Below are 21880 nucleotides of genomic sequence, written 5' to 3' on the forward strand. Positions count from 1 at the left end.
CTGGTGCATGGAGGAGCCCACATATAAACTGCATGCCTGCCGTACATCCTGGTTTCCTGTATGTCAGCTGCAGCGGCTCTGGAAGGACTGTCAGAACTGGCTCAGAAGAAGGGAGCTGAACAGGGCATATTTGTAGGTGGAAGAGAAAGGGTGCGTGCCTGTGGGTGGTATAAGCCCTGCACCTTCAATACCAGGGAAGATATCTGCAATTAATAGTGGCAATGAAATACAGGCAGAGAATTTTAAAGAACAGTAGGATTAAACAAGTTCTTTTTTACCTTCCAGAAACAGAGCACTGCGAAACATACCATAGTGCTAATCTTGACTCTGGTGAAGTCAATGGGAGTTTTGCCATTGGCTGCTTTAGAACCACATTTTGTCCTTTCTGGGTACTTGTCTGACAATATTTTCTTTGAGACATACGTATTCACAGTTCAGGTCTGTACAGGTAGCTCATGCATTGCTAAACACTTTACATTTTCTTTCTTACTTTGTAGTCATTTAAGTACTGCCTAGGATTTGGAAATCTGAAATTCTCTGCTGAAGATATTCCTCCTCATTTATTGCACCTTGGACAGACTGCATTTTTATCTACTTGACAGTTATGATCAAAAGCAGCAGTGGGTATTTGAATGTAGCAGGTAAAAAAAAAAACCAAACCCATTTACTGGCTAAGCCATCTCCTAGTTGTCCAGTGCACTTGTTCCAGTGAAAGCACAACACAGATCTGACATTTAGGGACAATGAAGAAAGACATCTTTCTATATCTGAAATGGTTCATCATTTTTTATTTTAATATTTGCATCCTTGATCTGATGAAAAGATTGTGCCCTTGGGTAAATATCTTCCTGCTAACTTATGATTCTCATTCTCAGTGTCAACATTGCTTTTTTCTTTCGGATTGTAGTTGTTCAGCTCCTTTTTGTATAATTATTTTTCTCTGTTTATGGGGCTGAATCTCATCTTGTAACTAATATTTCTCAAGCCCAGATGGTAATGTAGATGTGCTAGCTATTGCCTTCCCTCCCCCCCAGCCCCCATTTTACTTTACAAGATAAGGCCATCCCCCTAATCTTTTTGCAAACTATGCTCCAAGCACGTTCTGTGCTCAAGTGTGATTATTTTTTTTAAAAATGTTTTACACTTATGAGAAACAACACAATGCAGAGGACAAGCACAGGTTCTGAACATGTGAATATCCACATTTTTCCCAGTTTCGCTGCTGAGGGACTACTGCATCTTAGACAGTTTTAGGATCTCTATCATGATTTCACATTTTGTAGAAAAGGCTTCAGACTTATGAGCCACCCAGGGTTCTATAAACACTGATTTATATACATATTTATACAAACATTTCAATGTGTAGAGACAGTGTGCAAAAGTCATGGAGTTTTACCTTCTCATATACTTTCCTTAAATTTAAAACCACTGTATATTATTACTGAACTTCATTGTTAAGAGGATTGAAACATTGCTCTTTTAAATAATTTTAAGCATAGATTATTTGAATTAGAGACATGTTTGGGTTTTTTTTAAATTATTTATTCAACATTTATTTACATAATCAGAACTCAGATCTTTTCCTGTATACTTAAACCCAAACCATGGGTGGTTAGTATGTGTTTTAGCTGTTAGCTTTATTTTCTGAATAATTCTTTTGTTTTGTATGTTGCTGCACTTTCAGACTTCAGCTAAAGGGTTCCAATACAAAAATAAAAGCCATTTTTAAGGCTGGCTTGCTAATATTTCTCTGCATAGGTGTTCCTGGGAGTGGGCATTTTGGACTTGTTTTTCTATATTTTAAATAACTTAGGATGCATCTCAGAACATTTTCTTGCCAGTTTTGCAACAAGGGCTCTAAAATAGAAGAATAAAAGAGATGTCCACAGTTAGATTTTTACTATTCCATGCTTTATTTACTTAAGTTGGTTCATTTGTGCCTTCACCTTGAACACTGCTTTTACTTGTGCTTATGCAACCAAGGCTTTTATTCCATGTGCCTGGCAGAATAACTGAAAGGTATAATGCTGCTGTGCATTCAAGCAGTTGTTCCCAGGGAGGTATTTGTAGTATTCCCTCCTTGTCCTTGCTGACAAGACAAGTCTTTGGGACTGGACGTTCCACCTGTCCTTAGTGTGATTAGCTGCAAGAGAACAAGCATCATATGCTGTATTTAGTTTAACAAAGTCCTTGCTGTGCTATCTATGTCATTATTTCTTCTGTAACATACTGGTAATATAAAATTGTATTAGGAAATCAGAAGGACTGAAGAGTGAAGCCCTGTGGGTGAGGCTTTGCAAACCCTGGCTTTGTGCCCTTTCAGCTTTCTTTAGGTGACAATAGAGAACGAAGCCCATATTTTCTTACTACTTGGGGACCCAGGAAAAAGTCCATTACCAAGGGACAGAACTAGAGTGGACTAATAAAATTATTATAGCTGAAACTAGTTGTAGTCAATACTTAGCTTTTCTTTCTTGGCCTGAGCCTAGAGGTATGGTCCTGCACATAAAATTTGCTTGTCTTATAAGTAAAAAAACCTTGTCTTGTGTCTGTCTTAATAATAGATAATGTTCAGCTTCCTGGCTTGTAAAAACATTATGCAAAACATTTCCTGTTTTCTGACTAGCTCTAGTTCTGAGCTTGGAGAAAGCTTTTGGCACTTCTCATCTGAGGAATTTAAACAGCTTCCCAGCATGCTTTTATGACCTGCTTAATACACAGGGACTTGGAAGCAAAAGTGGATGTAAACCAGGTTTTAGGGAACGTGTCTTTACATAATTTTTTTGTGTGGTTAGTTTGCCTGGATTTCAGCAATGGCTGTGCTTTCTAGAGTTTGTCACCACTTACATCTCGTATTGACTGCTGTTGGTGGTAGCACACTCTCCATTTTAAACAGCTGTTTTCAGCTGTCTCTAGTATATGTGCACCAGGATATGTGCACCCTTAAAGAGTTCATTAGCTTGTCCTCTATCACTATAAAACTATTTTTTGTGATGCAGTAATTTTAGCCCCACTTGAACCAGAAGTATAGAAAATCTCAGCCTCATAAGAAATGAAGGTTTGCAGTATTTCTATGTTGATTTCTAGGAGAGAGCAGATGTGGGAACATGCTCTGTTAAGCTTTTAGATGCATATTTAGGAAAGCAGGAACCTCCATGGTTAGTTCTGACTGGCAGTCCATTCATTACAGGGTGCTGCCATGGCAGGGAAAGAACCAGGCATTTCTGCAGCAATTCCAGAAACTCCCAAAGAAGCAGTTGTTGCATGGTCCTGCCCATAACAGACTGTATCTCTTCTTCCTTGCTTGTGAGTGATGGATGGCATAAACCACAAGACTTACTCATCCTGGTTTTAACATCTGTGCCTCAGTGACACTTACAGCAATGCACTCTGCAGAATAATGAAGTGTTTTCTTTTGCCTGCTTTACTGTCTGGGTGCTTTGCCACACCAAACCAAACATGCGGTTCAGCTCCATGTAGGACTTGCAGATGTGAGTCACAGAGATGCCTTTGGCTGTGGTGAACCAGAAGTGAGGCTACATGTGTTGTTCAAAAGGCCAGAGAAAATAAGCTATTGAAAGCTTTCTAGGATAAGTACGAAGCCCAGGCTGAAATTAAGATTTGGAAACAACGTGGATCATTTCAAGTTGAAAATGAAGAAGATAAAGGTAGCGCAAGCCACAGTGACAGATTCAGTATAGATTGCTACAGCTGTGCTCTAGCTGATTGCAGGATATTCTCTTTGTGTAATTTTCTGACTTTATTATACAGCTGCCTTATCAAGTCTGAGTGACCAGTTGGACTTGATGCATGGATCCTGAAAGTGGTTTAAAAAGGAAAAAAAAAAGAAAACAGTAGTTTTATTGTAATGGTCCAGAAGACAGGAGTGTGTGTAGATGCGCAGGGGAAAACTGACACTGGAGGTGCAGGTTGCTGTTGCAGTGTAGTCTTTCTTCCAGTTCTCTCCTGTATCAGTTCTGCCACTGCAGAGACCATGGCCATATCAGTCAGAGGGTATAAATAGTTCAAAAGAGGTCTGACATTTTCTACTTTACCCATCACTCCTGAATTTGGCCCCTTGAATCCTTCTGAAGAGCTTTGATTTGTAGAGATGACTGCTGCAAAGAGGCCATCTCTCTTCCTGTGGAAACTGTCCCCCATGTGGCATGCTGCATGACAGAGCTCTGTGCCTTGTGGTGGCTAAAATGAGGACAGGTGGGGAATGTCTTTCACCAAATCTGCTAAATCTATTGCAAAAACGTGCTGTGACAGCCCTTCTCAGACATATGTGCACACTGAGGACACAGGATAATCCCATGAGTCGCTTTTCTCTTTATAGCTGGTTATTGCCATTCTGCCACATTTTAATTTTTATTAGTATCTCTGTTTATGATTTTAATTCTATATTATTAGGGCTAGGACTCTCATGAAACTGTGAGCACCCACACCAGCCTGTGCTTTCACTTCAAAAGGCCAGCGTAGGCAGAGAACTCTCGCAAGCTGTCTGAACACTAATGGCCCCCATCAGCCCTGTCGGGCTAGTGGTAGAGGTCCTCAGGGAGGCCCAGGCGATGTCACAATGGCTTGGGCATCAGGCTAAACACAGGTTTTGGAAGTTAGTGCTTAAGTGACAGACATGATGACTTATGAAGAATCAACAAAGTCAGCAGAGAGAGCAAAACTTCTTAGGGCAGGCACGGGCTGAAGCCTTGGGATAATTGCAAAAATCATTCATGAAAACATTGCATAGGAGGTGGGTTGCTGTTCTTGGGTATCATTTTCAGCAGTGTGAGTAGCTGTAAACAAATCTTGGAGATTACAGCAAATAAACTCTAAGAACAAAATAACCACGAGTGATACTTTAGAAATTATAATCCATCTCAGAAATTATAATCCACACATCTGCCTGATAAGGGGCCTCTGGGACCCATAAAACTGTCTTCTGAATGTTACATGAAAAAAATCATAAATCAGCCGTGTTGGTGTAAAAAGGCTGCATTACAAGTTACGAGATTCTTTAAAATAATGAGTGTGGAGTTTTCCTTATTATTTGCCCTTTGAACCTGAAATATTGCAATTCATAGTGGATTTAGCATCTTCCCATTGTAACTTTTGATTGTGGAATGGGAAGGGGGAGTGTTTTGGGTTTTTTTTATTTACAGTAGCTGCCCTTATTCCCTTCCAAAAATCTTGCAGTGTTGCATGCTAAAAGAGCTGGGGCCCTAGGATGAACACCTCTGTGTAAGATTTGTAGTAAAATTGCAGGAACAGGCAGCATTGCAAAGTCATTCAAGATAAAAACTTTAGAAGCTTTTATTTTTGTGTAGATTCCTCCTAAGAAGCTTCTGGACTGGAATACGATTTATGCTTCATGTTTTGATGGCGTATTTTTGGTTATTAAAGTGCTGATATTTTTCTAAGGTCATTGTAGTCTGCTGTAGAAATGCTAGGTTAGAGTTTAAATGAAAACCGACTGTCAGGCAGGTGCCTGATTTCTTGCCACTTGGAAACCCCACTCTTTCTATGGTTACTTTTCAGCCAACTATGGGTGGGATTTACTTGACTTAATTTCAGCTTTCTAGCATCCAGTCTTAAGCTAGTCATCTGGATTCCCTCTGTAGTTAATGGAAAGAGATAAGCAACTCCAGACAGTGTTTTATCACCGAAAGGTGAGATAAATCGGCTTTTGGAGATGCATATCCCTTCCCATTGACAACAGAAGAATCCTACAGAGGTAGTTCAGGCTAGATGCCTGTCTTTAGATGGCTGAAGTTAGTCAGGATGTTTACTACTTCTCCTAGGTGTTTTTTGAATCAGATTTTCTAGCTATGGACTAATAGCAAGGGAAGCAGTTCCTCTAACCCAATACCTTGGCACATCTTGAGTCTGAGCAAAGCTTCAGATATTTCTGCAAAGGCTGGCTGGGCTGTGGAATGGGCTGGGATCAAAACTATAAACAACAACTTACAAGAGGAAAGGGAAGATCTTGCTGTGATTGTGACGCTGGTTTAGGGAAATGCATGTTCAGCTCCACCATGCAATTCCAGGGTGACCTGGGGCTCGTCTCCCTGACCCTCACATCATTGCATGGGCTGACAATAGTATTTTCCCTCTCTGGAAGGAATGTTTGAGGAGTTAAGACTCTGAGATGCTAAGTGCCCACAAAACTGGGAACAGCATAAATAACTGGAGAGGCAGAAGTAGGAGTACTGTGAGTGGGCAGGAGCTGTGTGCTGCTAGCCCAGACTTTCAGATGCTTTTTAATAGCAGGGATCACATCCTTATAGAAATGAGAACCTCCCCAATCCATTTATAGCACACCCCTACGACAGCTAGAGATGGCTTACAGGGAAATGAAGAAAAGATGACTTTGCCGATGCCCGTGATGGGAGGCAGCCACTGCCGACAGCAGCTTGCATGTGGCACTTTGCATCAGATCTCCATAGGCACCTGGGCACATACCCCCTTGGCTGTCACCCCTCAATGCCTCTGCTGATCCACTGCCCAGTTATCACCGTGAATCCCATGGATGAGTGCATTAACCTGAGAACTGCTGCACAACCGATTATTTTTGTCAGTGGAGAAATAAATACAGATTTTCTTCTTAAGAATATAATAAGATCAGAATACATAGAAAAATCAGTATGTGAGTATGTAAAGATTACTACTGTATATGCATCTGCTACCATTCACTCTTAGTGCTGGAAGATTATCAGCTCCATATCCCATGACATTATACAATAGAAAGAAAATTTTCACACATTACCTTTTCATGTATTCTTTTTATCATCAGGACCTCTATAAGCCAACAAAGCTGCTGGAAACAGATACAGTTTCTTTACAACTTCTGTGTATTATTCTGTAGTTACAGGAAATAGAGGGAACAAAAGTGAAAAACAGGAATGTATTAAAGACTGCTCCTTCGTTTTTATTAACATTAAAGCAAGAGTAACCACCCTGCAGAGCATAAAAAACCCCCAGAAGTCTGCCATCCTGCAGTATCCAATAATGTCTTTTACTTCTCTGCACATAATTTATGTGAATTCTGAAAAGAGAATTTCAAGAGGTGTGGTTTTTGGGGAGGCACTTGCAAAGGGTTAAAGAATACTTAAAAATGAAAGTCTAAAAAGGCTGGATCTCAGACCATTTAAAGGTGAATTTTCAAACCCAATATAAAGTGAAAGAACGGCCCATCTTCATTCTAAATAATTGTGGATTATAAAGATACCAAAAGCGTCCATTAGGAAATTAGTAAATTCGCTATTAAATATAATGTAAGAGCAATAAATATCTAGCATGACTGGCAAGAGGAGTATATTAAAATGTTCTCTCATAGTCCAAATTTCTAGATTACATTAGTAATAGCATGCTAGCCAAGATCACAAATCTTTCTTTGTAATTAAAATACCTAAGTGATGTTCATGTCTGCACTATGTAATAATATTTTTTGCTTTGCACAGTTTCTGTACTACGAGGAGATAAGACAGCAGTGAGCAGTTATGGGAAAGGACAGCAAATCCGTTGCAATAGGCAAAAGTGACCACTAGATGTCACTACTAACCTGGCAAAACAGCTGCTGCTGCCCAGCTAGACAACATGCTATTAATTTGTAATAAAAGGTATCTGACAGCTTTATTCTGATGAATTATGGGAATCCAAAGCATAATTCCAAGTCTTTGGTTTATAAATTGTCATTGATTTTAATGTTCTTTGTAAAGTTGTGGCACGCAACAAATTTTCCTGCCAAAAGCTGTTAAATAAATAGTCATCCTTTGCTCCGAATAGTACATTGAACTTGTTAGAGTGATGAGCAGAACGAATTGATGGTTATCCATAAACCATTTATGACAGAATGCACAGCAGCAATTCAAACAATTATTGAATGCATTTATTACAGGTGGTGGTTTGGGTTTTTTTTTTTTTTTTCCCCCTCTACTGAACTGAGAGGAACAGGCACAGGTAATAGACAGTAGCAATTCCACACTGTTCTGTGCCTGACACTTCCTCTTGAGTGATGCATGGATGGGGCTGCTGCAGGATTTCTGAGTGGCACATCTGCCTCCTCCCTGCAATTGTCTTATTTCCCAGCGTAGATCTGGTGCTATAAAAGTATATTTCACACCCTCTGGAGACAGACAGTTATTGTAAAGACAAGCTTATTTTCCTTTCTAGATATTAACTATAACTCTTGTATTTTCCTGAAAAGCTTACAAAATGGATATAATATTTGCAATTAATTTAAACTCAATTTTATATATTTTGAATAGCATTACCTGTAGAGCCAAAGCTGTGGAAAATGTACTTTTTCTCATGTAATGTCCATCATTAAACCCCCAAACGACATAAATTTACATTTGGGGAAAAAACCCACACTAAATCACCAGCAAACACATTTCTAAACCTTTGCGCTTTATCTAGATCTGAAATGAGACAAAATTCCTCTTAGCGATTTAAAGAGCTAGCAAAGCGTACAAGCAGTTTGGACATGGAAGAACTGAAAGACTGTTTCAAAACCAAAAATCAGGTTGCTTATATGATACTGTTAACCAAAAATAGAAAGTGGAGGTGCTAGAAATCTTGCAAGTAAGCCTGTAAAGTTTGCAGCACTGTTTTGTAGAGACAGGGATAGATTCCTGCATTATATAAATTGATATAGCTCAGACTTTGGGGGAAAGAAAAAGGTTTACAGTAGCTGAACATGGAGAGTTAAGTATGTTTTATCAGTTCACTGAAGCTGCATGTACACATACTGTTATGCTTGATTAAAGGAATTATACCCTTAAACTTTGAGATTTATGTGTCCCTAAATTCTAAAATTGTGGCAAGGTTTCAGTTTGTACACAGAAAACCAGATGAAGAGAAGTTCTTGCCTGATCTTTTTGCGTTTTGCAAAAGCAGAACTGAACAAGGAATTCTCTGGTTCTACTTATTCATGGAACTGCCACTTACAGATACACAACAGCAGCCTTAAATTTGAGTGGACTTTGTTTGAGAAGCTGCCACAATGTGAGTAATGCGTACCTATTTTTTTAAAAGGAAGTATAACGAAAAGGTAGGATCAGAAATAAAGAAAGAATTAGAAAGTTTCTTTAAAGCTGGCTCCTACTGATAGCTTCTCTGGAAGCATTGTGGTCTGACATATAAACACTGTGTTTACCAACATTTCAAAATGCAGCCTGTAATCCGTGTACACTTGTTATTTCAATAATGCTTTTTATTGCAAGCTACAGACAAACAGACAAATGTTTGAATACAGGCTACACAATGTGGCTCATAAGTATGGACAGATGCTGACACACTTCAAAAGCTTTTAGTTGTATAGATTCAAAATTCATTTGGATTTCAGTTCTGCCTAACTACAGCAGTGAGGGAGAAAGATTTGTCAGTATACATTTATGCAAATTTTTAGTCTATGGGAGGTTTTGGTAAATACGTATTAAAACTGAAGTTTTTGAATGCAATGCACTGTTACCAAATGCTGTTTGCTTTTTCTTGGTGTGAATTCTACTTCTAGCCCACGGTGGGTACCTCTGGGCACTGGAAGGTGCTGCAATGCTGGGGAAAGGGAGATGCTTTGTTATTTTGGGGAAGGGAGGGAAGTTTGCACTAGCACAGAATGCTTTGCCAGTAATTCCTCTGCGCTCGGGATTGCAACAGAGAGTAGGTTTGTGCAAACCCTTTCTAAAATCCCTTCAAGAAAATACAGCTGATGCTCCCAATTTAACATCTGAAAACTAAATAAACAGAACCTTCAAATCCTTAGACATCTAACCAACGTTAGCAAAATAAACAAAACCCACAAAACAGACAGGTTGAGTGAGACATGATTTCTAGAATCTGAGTCTCTGAGGAGTACTTGGAAGTATTAGATCTCACTTCACCATGCAGCTTTTAAAGGAAACAGCTAGGGCAAGATCGGCTGGTGGTGTAAATCATCCTTGTTTCTTACAGACCGGCGGAGCTAGGATGATTTGCTCTAGTGAGAGCTTTGGTTCCTCTGAATACAGTCAGATTTATCTGTAAGTCATTTAAGTTCAGGGGAAAAAAAAGCTATTAAAATCTCTCTATACATGTTTTTCCACTGCATGTGGAAAAAAAAGGAAGAAAAAAAATAATGAAAGGACCCTCTAACACCACCCCCCCCAAACCTGAAAAAATGTTCCACACAATTTTTATGGGACCTCTGAGGACCTTGAATTTTTAAGTAATCTTTTTTGATGATTTTAGACAGACCATTAAGCTGAGGATAAAAGTCCCTCTGTTCAATATCTGGATACATTAAGCATTAGGCTTAAAATTTACAGCTTTCATTTTGACAAGGAAAATGGCACGTTTGGTCTCAAGTGCTACCTTGAACTGTTTTTCAACATTAAGACAGGTTGTCACTCCGAGGGGAGGAGGTCTGTGCACCAGTGGCAGCTGCTGCTGCTCTTGCTGTGTGTACACGCAGGGATAGAAAGATGCGGCGTTGCTGCCCGTCAAGAGCAGTAACTCGAGAATGCTTTGTTTTTTTTAAAGAAAAAAATTATGCTGATCCAGGGGAAGGCACAAAGCAAATGGGGTGTCATTTCTGACTGAAAAATGAGTGCTTCATCGAATATTTGAAAGAATCAAAGACTCAGGAAGAAGGAAAATCAAGAATCATATATCCAAGAAAGCTTTGGGGATTAGAGTAATGAGGAGTTTGACTTCCAGCTTCCCTGGTGCTGTTATTCCAAAACTACTTTCTTTTCCCAGTATCTGTGAGGATATTTTACCAAGCAGAAACTGCTTGCAATTTTGTCCTCTGTCTAAAAAAGAGAGAGAAAAACAGATACATTTATTGGAGGCGTCTTCAGCTTGCTAATCAGGAAGATTCAGCAAGATCTGGTTAGGAATCTGAGACGGATACTTCCACTACATTAATTCAAGGCACAAGTATATACAGCTGGTTTTAATAGCATTTTGTATGGGAAGACAAGCAGCCCAGGCCATTCAGTAGTGGAGGATCACATCTGCTGTCTGTAGGCATTTCTTCTTTTGAGGTTTACCAAGGCTAGCAGTTAATTTTGGTTTGGAGAGTTACTAGGACCTTGAATAATCTTACTGAATTCACTGAAGGGACAGGGAGTTAGTGACAGTTTCATGTGATGATAACCCCGTGCAGGATCATGTACTTCGGAAAGGTGCAGGACTGTCTGTTAAGGAGTATGCCTGTCTTGCTTGCAGGTGGCAAGCCAGGTTTGCTGGGCAACAAGCCAGTAGGATGAGTTTGTTTTAGTGAGGCAAGTTTTGAAGCAAATTTCCAAAAAGTTCAGTTAATTGGTGGTAGTGGGTGAAAAGAAAAGACTGCTCCAAGAAGAGATTAGTCTTTTGCTGCTTGGCTGAAGTCAGTGGGTTTAAGGGAACAGAAGTTAATACATTGATTGACCTTCACCCAAATGAAAGTAGAACTGGAAAGTAAAATAACTGTAGAAAAATGCCTCTGGGGTTTTCCCATGTGAGCAGAGAGAGCAACAACTGCCAGCATGTATGTCCTGGTAATGGTCACAAATCTTGGGGCAAAAAAGCTTTGATAACCACAGCTAGAGTATCTCAGAAAGATCTGAAGTACCTACAAAACTGCATCCTATCTAGCTACAGGAGACAACACATGATCAGGCTGTGTAAAAGCAAGAAGCATATGACTTGTTTGCTGTCATTAATATGGTTTTATTGTCCCTGTTTTTTATTAACTTCAAGTGTCTTGTGATATATCTGATACTTGAAAAGAAGGACAGCAAACAAAAGGCGTTGTTGTTTGTTTATTTGTTTTAATTTTTTTTTCTTGGAGGCAGTGAAAAATTAACTCAATGCAAGTACACTAGGCTGTTGTCTGTGATTCTTCACACAGTCAAGAGAGAGCTGACCTCCCACCACAAATACCACTCACATGTTTTTCAGAGACATTAAATAGGAAAATATCATCTCTCAAGTCACAAGAGAGCTGAGAAAGTGAGCCGTAACAGGGTCAATTAAACAGGCTTAATTACGATGGAACTTGTGAGCACTTGCCACCCTTTGGGTTCAGGCTTGCAGCCTGATTCAGGATTGTAGATTGGGTCAGGCTTAAAAATACTTCCATGCAAAAACTGCGATTTGATGATCAATAATTCAAAGTAAAGAACTTTTCTACTGTGTTTCCTTTATTTCTAAAACATGACAGAAAATACTTAAATGTTTTAAGTTCAGCTGGGCTTGATGAACTTCTTCCTGGGATGGCTGAAGCAATCTCAGAGCTGTCACTGGCTTGTCTTTGAGAACTGAGTGAGACACTAAAGTCCTGAGAAAAGTGTGCATTGTGTCAGTGTTTGCATGGGAGGAGAAAAGGAGCTAGGGCATTTTGGTCCTGTTGTTCTTTCCTTTAACTTCCAGAAAAATTCTGAAACAAGCCACTGATAAAATGCTGTGTAAGCACAGAGAAGTTAACAAGATAAATAGCAACCAAATGGATTTGTCAAGAGCAAATCATGTCAAACCAATCTAATTTCTTTCTGTGAAAGGTATCAGATCCTGTGGATAAAGGAAAAGCAGCAGATGTCATATTTTCACTTCCGTTAGGCTTTTGACACTCCCTTGTGACATTTTGATTAGTAAGCTAGGGAAACCTAATATTGGTGAAATTACTGTAGATTGGGCACAAAATCAATTAGAAAACCAAATGTGGAGAATTATCAGGGTGTTTCTGTCAAAATAAAAGGGTGGATTAAAGGGAGCCTGTCCTGGGTTCAGGGCTATTCAATATTTCTATTACAATTTGAGTGACGAAGCAGAGAGCAGGCTTATTAAATACTTAGATGACATGGTGCTAAGAGAGACTGAGAGTACCATGGAGAACTGGATTAGATATAGAAAAATATCCCTGATCAAAATGGATGCATAGTTTGAAAGAAATTAAATGCAATTTGATAGGAAGAGCTACAAGTGTCCCACTTAGGCTCATATGACCACCTGCAGAAGTACAGGATGAGGGAAAAAAGCCTTTGATAGAAGTTCTGTAGAACAGGATCTGAGAGATACAGTGGAGCATAAGCCAAACATAGGTCAACACTGCTGTTGTGAAAAAGGCAAATGTCATACTGGGATGTATAAACAGGAGTGTAGCCTATGTGAGTCGCAAAATTTTCCTGCTTTATTTTAGCATCAGTAAGACCTCAGCTTTAAGACTGTAACTGCTTTTGGGTAGTGCAGTTCAAGAAAGATGTGGACTGACTGGAGAAAATCCAGAGGAGATCAGTGACAGTGATCAGAGGTCCAGAAAACATGACCTACGAAGGAAGAATAAATGTATTTTCTTCTGAGATAAAACAAGGACTGGGGGGTACATGACAACCGTATGCAACTACATAAAAGCAGAGGGAGAGTGTGGGAGAGGCTGTGGAAATTCCATCATTTCACCTTTTACAGAAAAGTTAGTCTCTTCCAGCACTGTTCATCCATGATTTTCTGAAAGTGAGCATGGCATATTCAAGACATTCAGAATTAAGGTTAAATAAAAAAGGATTCAAAGATATGGAGAAAGAAGAATATGTTCTGAACAAAACAGTGATGACCAAAGGTGCTGGGAAAATCACAGGGAAGGAAAGGACAGTTTAGTGGATGCCATCGTGGCTCTAACTTAGTTGGAGTTTTCCAAGGTCAGCCAGGATTTTGCCCTGTGTCAATGATTTCTGTAACTCAGGAGACAAAGTCATATTACTTTTTTTTTTTTTTTTTTAAGAATTACACGGGTCTCATATCATGCTGCCACTGCTGAATTCCTCTTCTGTTAATGCTATTTGAAATGTAAGTAACCTTTTCTCTCCTGGGTGCATCCATTCTTCAGATACATACAGGTTCATACTCCTCTTTTTGCTGGGTAGAAGATAGTTATCTGACTTCAAAATATTAGTGTTATGTGTAGGATTCATTTTGCTTTTTCTTATTGTTCTCCCACAAATATTTGTTAGCATTTAAAAAAAAACATTTATGTTTCAGCTATATCTAAAAGCTGTGTTGTACCAGTCTTTCATTTGGTTTCCTTTTCTCAGTTTGTAAATCTTTATAGATCCCATGGGATCTAGCTTCTAATCACTATCTCACCCCAAACAGCAAGACAAGTGTGGAACACCTGACATAGCCAGCAGGAAAAGACATGGGAACGGGGCAAGCCTATGCCTTTTCCCTCAGAATTACTTTGGTACTGGGCTTCAGAACAGAATGAGGCATTTTTCCCTATCTAGAGCTCTTTGTCAGGAACCCTCTCCTGCTGTTTGCTGGAACTGTGCCAGCCTTTTGTTTTAGGAGATTCAAAAAAGGATTAGACAAACATATAGGCACCAGGTCTGTAAACATATGCAGAAGGAAATGGTCTGGGAAGTTCCTTCTGATGTTGTTCATATAGCAGTTAGCAGTGCTGGGGTAGTGCAAGGAGCATGAGTGGCAGAAGTGGCCCGGCTGGCATGCTCTTAAACCTCTGCTCTTGCTGCTGTCACAGACTGAATCCTGGGCTGCATGGACTACAGCAAGTACTTCTTAGGTTCTCATGTCTAACTGTCCTTGAAGACTCAAGGGACACCCTCATTCTCTCCCACATTTCCCCAGTGTACAAGCTGCAGAACTGATAGGGCAGTCACTGAGTATGGATGAGGTGATCTGAATCTCAGTATCTGTATTAACTGCAAATAATGAAGACACAAAGGTTGGTTTCCTACAGCCCAGCAGCAGAGCTGTGCGGCTATTAACGCCACACATAAAAATTCAATAGACATGGGACTTAAATAAAAATATATATGTACTTGTGCAAGAATTCAATTTTACTAAGCCCTAAAAAGCCCTGAATCTGTTTATCCCAATTGTCCTAGACAGCTTGATATGCTGATGGTGCTCTGAGGACAGCTACAAACATGTGAAATAGGCATGCTCCCTGGCAAAGCCTGGGAACTACAGCATTAGGTGGAAGCTTCACAGAGATAGAGGATTTCAGTTATGCCTAATTGTGGTGCATTTCCGTTTTTAGAAAACTTTTGGACTAACTCATTTGAGGATGACCCAGTTGGAAGTCCTAGTTCACACAGGTAAAGCAATAGTTGTCATTATGTAGCACTGATAACTCAGGGGAGCAGTGACATGTAAGACACATATGGAGGGGACTAACCATAATCTTTAATTTATAGAAAGGAAGCTTTAGGTCTGACAGGTCTGTAGCTAAAAGTACAGTTTGGAAGTTTTCATTTTACACTTTTAAATATTTCAGAATGGAAAATAAAGTTGAAAAGTGTTGATATTATTTGTTCCGCAATAGTGGTCATGGGCCTGACCTATACTGTGCTTATAAGCAAGGACAGAAAAAAGTGGATCTCTAATCCAAAGAGGGTAATATTTAAAAAACCTCCTAAATTCTGTTTTCAGAAGGTATTCAGGTACTTAAGAACCTACACTCCATTGAATTTCAACTCACTTTTGAAAGCAGGATGGAGATGGGTTATCATCATTGAATGTATTGCAAACAGTGGGAATAAGCTCCTGCAGTCCCTTTAAAGACAAGCGTTCAGTTGTCTGGAAGTTTTATTTGCCATCCAATTCCAGACTGACACAGGAGTACAAAATCGGAGAAAGTGTTAGGCAGCAGATGAGCCTAAGTGAGGGCTCTAAATCACCAAAAGCAGTGATGTAAAACAAAAAGTATGAGTAGTCATTACTGCTCATCTACCTGAGCTTTTCTGTTTGACAGTTTTGTTCCAGCCACTGTAAGACAAGTGGTCCTCACAGGAAAGGCAACGGGAGAGACTGGAATAGATTTCTAGATCCCCAAGGGTATTTCATAGAGGAAGGTGAGCCCGGAGAGCAAGCTAAGGAAAAACTAGCAGAAGTGGGAAATTAAACAGTGTGGGGTGGGCAGGATATGAAAATGCTGAGAGCTGAAGGGTCAGGATTTTTTTACCTGTAGGTTTCCATAACAGTATTTTTTCCACACTGTAAAGGGCAGAAAAATAGAAGAGGAAATGGCTATAAGTGAGAATGGACATAGAGGCAGTATCGGAAATTCAGTCAGATTTTTCTAGGGACAAGAACAGGAAGGAAGGGGGAAGGTGAGATTTTGCCTGAGCTGATTGTATTGAGATGGAACAAGAATTCCAGAAAATTAAAAAGGAGGAGGAGAGAACTTAGAAAAAGAAGAGGTGTTTATGGGAAAGTCGAGAGGAACTCAAGGCTGAAGAATTAGTATTGGAAACATGTAAGTTAAAATGATTGACATACCACTCAGTGAAACAGTCAATCCTTGTCTACCTTCACTGGGATTTAAATATGTTGTTACACATGTTTGTAAGTGCCCTTCCTGTATTTTATCACTGTTGTCTCTTCATTTGATGAACTGAAGTGCCATGAGTTTTCTAGAATTTGACCAACACCAGATTACTGAAGCCAGAAAATAAATATCTGTCTGACTTACAAACATGCCAGCTTGTCAGACTGTTATTACAGCAACCAGCATGAAACCCTGCTGCTTTTTAGGAGATGTGTTTGCAATACAGATCTGCAGCAACTTTGGACATGACAGCAGAAGCAACAGCATGTAGCCCTGTAACTTGCATTTGGGTGAGGCTAGCAGCCTGAACAAAGCATTTGTCTGCTTTTCTCTGTGGCTTTTTTTTTTTGTTTGTTATTAATTTAAAAAAAATATTTTATTGCATTGAATACAGTATACTTGTGCTTTGGACAAAAACCTGGGTTCAGTTGGAGAGGTTTTAGTGGACTGACCATCAGTGCTAAATAGCAAAGAAAAACTAACTTCAAAGCAAACCACATTCCAATAAAAAATGAAGAGGAAGGACATGAAGAGTTTACTAAGGTCATGGAACAAGAGAGAAAGAAAAAAGTAGCTAGAGTAAACAATACTTTGTTTCCCGTGTTTTTCAGTAGGTAAATTCAAAGTGTGGGAAGCAGAAGTTTTCAGAAGCTGTGTCCTTAATTAGTGGGAAATCATTATTACACAGGCTGAGCAGTTTAGAGCAGTACTAAATGATGCAGGTCTCCATCTGAGTGATTGGCTTAACTCCAGGTGATAATGTGAGAAACACAAAACCTTATATATTGTAACTGAATAAGCTTTACAATAGAATTCTGAGGGAATAGAAAAAATATTATTTATTTTATGTGTGTATGAATTGAGGAAATGATGTTATATTGCCTATGGCCACACAGTGATTCAGGCAAGAGTCCTGAATGGGAATGGATAATGGTGACTGCTTTACAGTCCTCTTCCAGTCACTAGGCAGCTCTGCCTCTCACTAGTGCTATGTAGTATCTTCAAACAAATTCTGATTTTGAATATTATAATGGGACTTTCAAAGAAATTTGCAGGAGTTAAGCGTTCATAACCCAAAGAAATTAATAGACTGGCAGCTTTGAAATTCCAGTTCTCACTCCTAAAGACAGCAGTTGTATCATTCTTTTAGAATGCTAAAGGGCAGTTTGTGAATCTGGGTATCACACCAGGCTGTTTGATTGTTAGAGCCACTTGTTTGTCTCCATTTCTGCCCACTAAAGGAGGATCAGGACTATTGGATATCTTTTCAGGAGACCTTTTATTCGCCCAGTACTTTTTATGTTGCATTACTACTTTCACTGGTGCTTTGCTTTGGTTTTTCCCTGATATCGGATCTTTAATATTACCCACCTCATTGCTTGAGTGACATGGGAAATACCTCTTCTGATGCAAATGATAACAGGAAAGATAATAGCTTGTACTGCAAGGGACATGTTTAGTGGTTCCGAGAGTCTCTTGCAGATCAGGTTAGTGCCTTATTGGTGGGAGCAATGCTGACAAGCATATCTAAAGTTAATGTTATTTACAATAGCTCACGTTGATGTGTTTGGAAGCTGGAGATGCCAGCTTTTTCATGCATGTGAGGTGGGTCTGTATATATATATAGATATATATAGGTATATATAGATATATGTATGTATATTTCTATTTGGTTCAGTAAGTATATAGGTGCACTGCTTTTTGTTCTAGGTTTTGGACAGCAGTAATAGAGAAACCTTAAATAAAACAGAGCCTTTGCTTGCTAGGCTAGCAACACTGTTCCTGGAAGCATGATTTGCCTGAAGAAAGGCAGAGAAGGAAAGAAGTAGCTCCTGTAGGAGCAATAGAAGAGAGATGAGTGCAGAAATGAGTCTCCTGCAATCCAGAAAAGGCTCCTAGGTAGCCTTCTTTTTAAGGAATTAATCATTGGCAGGCTGGTACACATGCTGTGTGAGGCAAAAGAGTTGGTGAGAGAACTTGCTGTTCTGGTTCTGGTTATGTTACTGGTAGAAAGCTCCAGTGGAAAAACTGCATGGAGCAGGGGGAGGCAATAGCTATGGACACTCTGAAGGAGTACACAAAGGCTGCACTGTGGTAAGGGGCAGGAAGCCTACCTGCACAAGTTCGATATTTGTGTGCTTCTCATTTTCTCTGCATGCAGCTGTCTTTTACGACAAATTTATGACTCATTCTTCTTGGACAGCAACATCTACACTGATAGCTCCAAGATCTTGTTTATGAGACAGTTTTCCAGGCTCTGTGTTCTAACTTTACACCCCTACCTGCAGTAAATGTTGTTAAATGGGGCCTCCTGCTAAGGAGCAGAAACCACAGACAGCTAGTTAACAAGTTTTGCAGGTGGGTTACAGGTCAGCCTTGGTATCATACTGCCCATGTTTCATTTCACCATTCGGCATATCTTTGTCTTCCATTTTTCCCTTGCATGTAAAATATTTAAGGGACTTTTTCTCTTCAAGCAGGTTGAACACTGTAATAGCATTTCTGTTCATGGACCAGTGAGCACTCCAGCTTGTCAGTATTCAAATTACTATCAAACTGTTTAGTACCTGTCTAATTAAAACAGAACTCACTTGCTGATCTCTTCATGCTAAAGCAAATTAAATCCTAATAGGAAAAGTGATATATCACTTAGATCAAAAGAAAATGAATAACTATAACATAACCACCTCTTTTCTACATTTTTCCCCTTTTTCTGGAAGTGGGGGAGGAGAATGGCAGACAATTCTTGTTTTCAAATAAAAACATATGTACCATTGCAGTCTTCTTACAATTCCCTGTGCTAGCAAAATCCCTGCATTTTGCTGTAGAGAGGTGGTAAATTTCTGTAGCTGAAGGGAAGCACAGTTCCAGGGATGGAGCATGGGGAGGGGAAAAAGGAGGTGGCAAATAGAGGAAGAGAGCATACTAGGGAAAGGGAAGATACCCTTAGAATATTTTGAGTCAAATGGGAAGCTTTTGCAATTGTTTTGTTGACTGAAGGAGGGCCGATGTTCCAAGAAAGTCCCTGATCCTTTTGTTTGGTTCCGTGACATTGTTCAAGTATCCTACGGGAAGGGGCTGCTGTAGTCTGCCTGATACTCTTGGGTTATTGATAAAAATAGAATAGAGAATATCTCCTTGTTTTCAGTCTATTTGCATAGCTCTTCCTAGAGCAGAATGGGCTGTTCTTCTTCTGTCAACAAAGGGAGTACTTGTCTTGGGGTATTGACTTGTTTTATGAGGCCTTCAATTCTTTTCCCTTCTTTTTACTTTTTTTTTTTTTTTTCCCTTTCCCTGACCCTTCCTCTCACTGAGTTGTAGCACACTTGCCTCTGGCTAGGAATATTAATGAGCATTTCTTTTCAAGAGCTTATGCAGATTCCACTCTGTGAATCAGCTGGCAAGAGGTGCTGTCCAAGTAACTTACCCAGAGTAGTGCCCAGGGGCAGAGCGTATGAGTGCATGGCATGCCTCATTCCCTGGCCTGAGAATAAAAGGTCAAAGAGTCGACTTTTAATGTGGGGTGCCTTGTATGGCATGGATGGCTCAGACAGAGTCCTTCATACAACAAAGGTTATTTAAATAACTATAAATTAGGAATGGCTCCTAAAAATGTAAATTTGCATCAAGATGGGGAACTGAGTGGCTCAGGTGGTTCATTATTAACTGCATGAACCTTTTTAATTTGCTAGTTCAGATCTGCTCCAAGTCAGAAAAGACATAGAACATTAAAACTGTCTGAGTAGGGTTCACTAGCAGGCATGAAATTCTTAGTTGCCTAAATGGGAGTGCATTTTCTGGTAGAAGAGTCTTGACCACATTGCACAATTCCATTGTAGATAGAAAAACTCAGTCAAAGAAAATTAAAAAATCCTGAGTGCACTAGATCACAGAAATGGAGCACTCCAGTCTCCTGGAGGAAGTGGGCCATTTGAGATGAGGGGTGTCAGTGTGACACTATAGAGAAATGCACACTTCGTATTTGAATACAAATTCTCTCTGTTCTCTAATGACATAAAGCCACACGTACTGTTCTCCTCTGGATCCTCATGTAATCTTGGCCTTGGTGGTGGTTCTTCAGAGCATCAGTCTTTATGTTAAAGACCTTTTCTCAGTCAGTGGGTTCTAACCACAACCCCCAGCCATGGCGTTGGGTTGGCACCATTCAGCTCCCAGTTCACACAAAAAGTCTGAAAGAGTAGATACATAATAACATTCTGGGAAATCTTTTCTAAAATTGGGCCAAATCTGATTCTAAGCTATGAGACAGTTTAAATGGTGGTAATTCTTCTCACTGGGATTCTTACCATGGGGAAGAGAGATTAGCATAACGACTACAAAAAATGGCTCATATTTTGTCTGTAGGAGTCCAAAATAACCATGTGCTAAGTTGAACCATCATGATTTACTTTACTTAAAAAATAGAGGCAAGGTCACTGTTAAAGTCAGCATTCTTGAAGGATTTACATGGTTCCATCTTGTGTCCTGCACAGGATTATGACAAAAAAGTTCACTGTCTTTGCAAGAGTTTAATATTTTTAACTGTTGGTCCCACTGAAAACAGAATAATAGAAAGAGACATATTTTTATATAGATAAGATTGCAGAAAAAAAATATTGAAACTGAACTTTAACTACTGGAGGTTCTTTCATTTACATCCTCCCATTTGCCAGTATGGGTGAATTCCTATACAAACTCGTTATTCTGTTCCTGGGCCTGAGATATAGGGCTTATCCAAATTCTGTAAGATTTTCAGAAAGCTGACAGATGCATTCCTTCTTTGCACTGTTCAAAGGAGACAAATGATGATCCAAGGACAAGAGTACTTGGCAGTCTGTGGAAAGCTAAGCTTTAGTTCCCTGTTCTGCCACAGATTTCCGTACAACTTAGGGCAAGTTGCTTAATCTCTTTATGATGATGTATCTCCTGCAAAATTAAGGTAATAGCATAAACAGGCATTTTCTGAGAGTTCCTTTCACCAGGAACTGATTGACATTAGCAAGACTCAGGCTTAAACTTCTGGAAATTTCTTTCAAGCCCTATACTAAAATCAGCAAAAATAAAACTTCTGGTGCTCAATGAGTTAATTTTTTCCAGCTCATAAACATGAGTCATCGCTTAAAAACTGGTATTATGTGAAAGAAGAAAAAAGAACTCCATAAAACCTTTGTAGCTCAATGCTGGAAGCTCTTGCCATCCATTTGGGTGACCAGTCCCCAGGCACATTCACACAAAATTATTTGACCTAAAGCTCATTGTCTTTTTACAGTTAGCAGATTTTCTCCTTTTCATGGCACAAATCACCTTTTAACAGAAATGTATCTCTGGTCCTTTCCACTATTTCCCCATCACTTTATGAGCTGGCAGCACAGTGGTCCTCTGATTTTGGGAACCTTTGCTCCGGAGTTCCTTCCTGGGCTTTGTGGTTGCTCTGGGGCTTGGCTGCTTCCCCCGCCTACTCACAGTAAAGGCTTTGCGGTTGGATGCTAGAGACATAGGAACATCCAACTTTGCTCAGATGAGTATCTGAATGGATTACTTTTTTGTTTCTTTTCCTTGCAAAGTGATCTTTGG

This window comes from Falco punctatus (assembly GCF_963210335.1).
Source record: "Falco punctatus genome assembly, chromosome: 6".
NCBI lineage: Eukaryota > Metazoa > Chordata > Aves > Falconiformes > Falconidae > Falco > Falco punctatus.